We start from the raw sequence: 4,935 nt of genomic DNA, 5'->3' as shown, positions 1-4,935 counted from the left end.
TGCACGGTGAGTGGAAACTGGAGCACCTGAGGACCCCACGCAGACATGGGGAGAACGTGTAAATTCCACGCCGACTGTCGCCCAGGACTGGAATTGAAATCGGTTCCCCAGTGCTGTAAGGCAGCCGTGCTAACCACTGCGGCATCATGCCACCTCCATATGACCCTATAGAGGTCTAATGATCCTTATGTAAGCGTCGTTTTTCCTCTTAACTAGATGTTCAATAACCCTTGGAACCTTGTCAAATGCTTTGCTGACGTCCATTTGGACTGCGCTGACTGCTCTGCCTTTACCTATTTCTTGGCCACCTCCACGAAGAGTCAATCCAGTTTGTGAAACACGGTTTTCCACTCATAAAGCCATGCTGACCATCTCTAATCAGTCCTTGCCTTTCCAAATATACGTAGCTCCTTTCTCTCAGAATCTCCTCCAACAACTTCCCCATCAATGGGCTCAAGGGGCTGTAATTTCCTGGCTTTCCTTGCAGCCCTTAAGTGCTGGAACAGCATTCGCCAACCTCCAGTCTTCCAACACCTCACTGTGTCTGTTGATAATATAAATATCTCTGTAAGGGACACTGCAATCTCTTCCCGAGCTTCCCATAATATTCTCCGATCGACCTAATGAGCTTCTGAGGATTGATCTATCTTTACTTGTTTTAATATTCCACCACTTTCTCTTCACTGTTGAGGATTTTTTCCAAGACATGGCAATTTATTTCTCAATGTTCCCGAGTTTCCATGTCTTTCTCCAAAGTAAATACTGACAAGACTTTTTTTTTTGTTTATGATCTCACCCATCTCCTCTAATTCCACACATAGGCGACCTTATTGACCTTTAAGGGGCCCTATTCTCTACCAAGTTTTTTTTTAGCCCTTATTGAAACTCGCAAAAAGGCTTCTGAAAATTCAATTAAACCATATCCTCCGTACCAACACCCACCCCCACCACACCCTTATCTATTCTGTCATTTATATTCACACCAACAAATAAAATCCAACAGGCTCAAAAACAAATTCTCTTTTCTAAACTTTGTGTCTAAGGGTCCAGTTACTTTTTATTGATATGTTGTTTCTCACACATTGCAGCTCCTGACTTACGGTCAGGCGAACAGTACTTGTTTTTAGACTGGTTTGTGCGAGTTCTTGTTTATCAATCATCCAAAAAAGTATCTTACAGGGTCATCAAGTAATAGAGAAGGCAAACCAAATGCTCCCATTTATTACAGAGGGAATGGAGGCTAATATAAGGAGGTCTTACTAAAACGATGCAAGGTACAAATCAGACGACACCTATAATATTATGAATAGTGTGTGTGCCCGAAGGAAAGACATTGTTGTAGCAGAGGCAGGCCAGAGAAGGTTCACTCAGCTGATGTTGGGAATGGAGGGATTATATAATTATAAGTGGAGTAGATTTAGAATGAACCCATTGAAGTTAAGAAATGTGAGAGAGAAACTGAATGAAACATGCAAGATTCTGAAGTGCTTTGATCGGTTAAATGCTGGGAAGTTAGAAAATAGAACAGTGCAGCATAGCAATAGGCCCTTCGGCCCACCACAATGCTATTCTCAACTCATCCCACCTGTATGTACGTGGGCCCATATCCCTCTATTCCCTGCCTGTTCATGTTTCTGTCTAAATGCCACTTCAAAACTTTACTCACATTTCTGTTTCAAGACCTCGCTTGGCAACTTCCACTCTCTGAAAAAAACTTGCCTCACACACATCATTTAAACTTTCTCTTTCTCACCTTAAACCTCTGCGCTCTAGCATTTGATACTTACACATTGGAAAAAAGATTCTGACTATCCACATTATCTATCCTGTCCTAGCGTTATATTCCTGTACCTGGTCACCTGTCAGCCTCGGTTACTCTCACAAAGCAATCCATCTTTGTTTAATTTCCTCTTACACCTAACACACCCTTAAAAACACAATACAGGTAACGTGCTGATAAACCCTTTTTGTACCCTCTCCGAATCCTCCACATCCTTCCTATTTTGAGGAGATGAGAAATGCACACAGTACTCCAAATGTGGCCAAACAGAAGTTTTATATAATTACAACATCAGATGCAAACCACGATACCCAACGTTGTGACCGATGAAGGCCGTTTCCATTTGCTTTCTTTCCCATCTGAAACACTTCTGTTGCCATTTTCAGGAGGTTATTGGCTAGCACCAAGATCCTTCTGTTTATCAATATCCCTCAGTATCCTAACTTTCTTCTTGACATCATCTCACACTTGTCCAGATTAAACTCAATTTGTCATTTCTCTGCAAATCTTTCCAACTGATCTTTAACCTCCTGCAACCTTGGATATCCTTGCTCATTAAACCCAATTCAACCAATTTTCATGTCATCTGCAATAATTATATTTGTCATTACCTTTCATTTCAATTGTGTGATAATCTCTAACCAGGGGGAAGAAAATCCCATCAAGGGCTCACCCATTTAAGATGGAGATGAGGAGGAATGCATTCAATCAGAGGGTAGGGACTCTAGGAATTCCTGACTGCAGGAGGATGTCGAGGCTGGATCAGTAAGATTAGTTACAGCACAGATGGTCCGACTTTAATGAATCGGGGGAACAAGGGTTTTGTGGAAAAGGCAGGAAAGTATAGTTAAAGATCATCAGGTCAGCCATGATCTGATTGAAGGGCAGAGTATCCTCAATGGGCCAAATGGGCTAATTCCACTCCTACATCTCAACTCAGTGTCTCCATTATAACATTATGGATCTCTGCTCACAAAACTCCTGTATAATGTTATTATTAGATATTTATTATTTCACAGCATTTGATCTCCCATAGACAATTTTGTTGATGGATCCTTGATATGATGTTATGGAAAACCATCTCGTAGACAATCCAGGATTCCATCTATTACAGCCCTGCTACTCATTAGTTATCCAGTCGGGATAGAGACTACTGTCACACACAGTTACTGTCCTGCCCTTGCTGCAAGTATATTCAGTGTCCTGACTGTAACCATATTGACATTACCATCAGTGCCTGGTGCCTACAAAGGAATTCCTGCTAATGGTTGCTGCTGCTTGCTTATTCTTAGCTCCACCCAAATAGAATCCAAATTGCGATCTTCAGATCAACATGACTGTCTCATTAATGCATTAATCTCATATTTTCTTCACAACTTGCTGGCTTTTTGCCTGTCCTTCCTTGATCCCAACAATCCTTCAATATTCCCTTCCTAGTGATGGTCATTCTGCAGCTACATCTCCGGAATGACAGTTCCATCATATCTGTTCACTGTCATTCCATCTGCCTTATGGCGAATACAGGGAGTCATTCCTCAGTAGTGGGGGGTTGTACGGATGGGTAGAGTTTACAGAAATAGGGAGGCTTACAGGGGCTCGAGAATGTTTGAGTTAAACAGAGTTACCTCTGGTCAAGAATGTCAGTGGGACAAAGGGGTTTGGTGATTGGAGGAATTTACAGAGATAGAGGGAGCTGGATTTGATTCTGGAGATTGGGATAGGGATGCATATATGGAGAGCAGGCAGTCTGCGAGGCACAGACAGGGGGTGTTTCAGGGAGAAGTGTATTGTACATACTAACAGAGATATGGAACGTTGTAGTGATGGAAAACATTTACTGTTATAAGAAGGCTTCCAGGTTCTGAAGGCTACATAGATGTGAAGGCAATGGAGAATGCCAGGTTACTGGGTTGGAGAGAGTTACACAAATGGGGAGGGTTGCACAAACTGAAAATGGTTCCTGTGGTCAGGAGGGTTGTCGGGGAGGGGGAGGTTTAAATAGATTAAGGTAGAAGAATTGGAGAAGGATAAGGAGGTTACAGGTGGATGTCGGGATTGGACTAGCTGACATTGAAAGTGAGTCTTATGGGAACTGGAGAGTCACAAAGATTGGGGTTGGTGCTAAGATCAGGAAATCTGCAGGGACTTCAAGGAATTACCCAACAAGCGAAGATTCAAGCGTTTCCATAGATTGGGGTGTTGTCAGGACAGGAAGAGGTTACACAGAAATGGAAGGCTGTAAGGGCTGGAGCTGTTTATGGAGATAGTGGCGAGGCTGAAGCACTTAGCAGAGACATGAAAACTTTTAGGACAGTACTAAGATACACAGGCTTTAGTTAGTGCAAGAATGGGAAGTTTAATGGGACTGGAGGAGCGAAGAAAGGTACAGACAGGAATGGTGGCTGCAGATGTTAACGGATTATAGAGAGATTTGCAGATTAGAGAGAATGTGGACTTCAGATTCTGACAGCCATTGTACGAAGTGGAGTAGCCTTGGAAAATGGCGAGTTTGCAGCTATAGAAGGTGCTGGAGGGACTGGAAGTAGTAAAAGATGTAGGGAGCGTTGTGGAGGCAGTTGGTGGTTAGAGATAGGGAGCACTGCAGAGACTGCAGGGGATCATATAGACAGGGCGATTTCTAAGAGCAGGGGAAAGTAATAGAAATAGAGAAAGTGCAGTGTCCAAAGAGGGTTCAGCAAACAGGAGATTTCAAGGTACAGGACAAAGTTACAAAGACTGAGACAGTTCTAGGGATTGGAGGAGCGTACAAAGATAGAGAGGGTTTTCAAACCTGTAGGATAGTATGTTACATAAATGGGCAGAGTTACACAACTAAAGGGAGTTAAAAAAACAAGAGGATTTGAGGTTATTGGAGCAGCTTTAACTGTATAGTTTCTCCAGAGATAGAGAGGGTTGTGGAGACTGGAACAGGTGACATAGAGAGGGAGAGTTTTAAGAATAAGAAGGCCCTTTCAGAGAAACGGAAGGATGGAGGGATGGAACATGCTGAGAGTCAGAGTAACAATTACGGCAGCTCATGAAGCTAACAGAAATAAATAGTGTAGTGATAAGGGGAGCACTTTAAAGGTATAAAGATTTGTAGTGATTGAAGGGAATTACATGCACAGCAAGGGGAGCAGGGACAACTAGAGTTC

The sequence above is a fragment of the Hemiscyllium ocellatum genome, unplaced genomic scaffold, assembly GCF_020745735.1.
Source record: "Hemiscyllium ocellatum isolate sHemOce1 unplaced genomic scaffold, sHemOce1.pat.X.cur. scaffold_267_pat_ctg1, whole genome shotgun sequence".
NCBI classification, from domain to species: domain Eukaryota; kingdom Metazoa; phylum Chordata; class Chondrichthyes; order Orectolobiformes; family Hemiscylliidae; genus Hemiscyllium; species Hemiscyllium ocellatum.
This window is presented reverse-complemented; position numbering follows the sequence as displayed.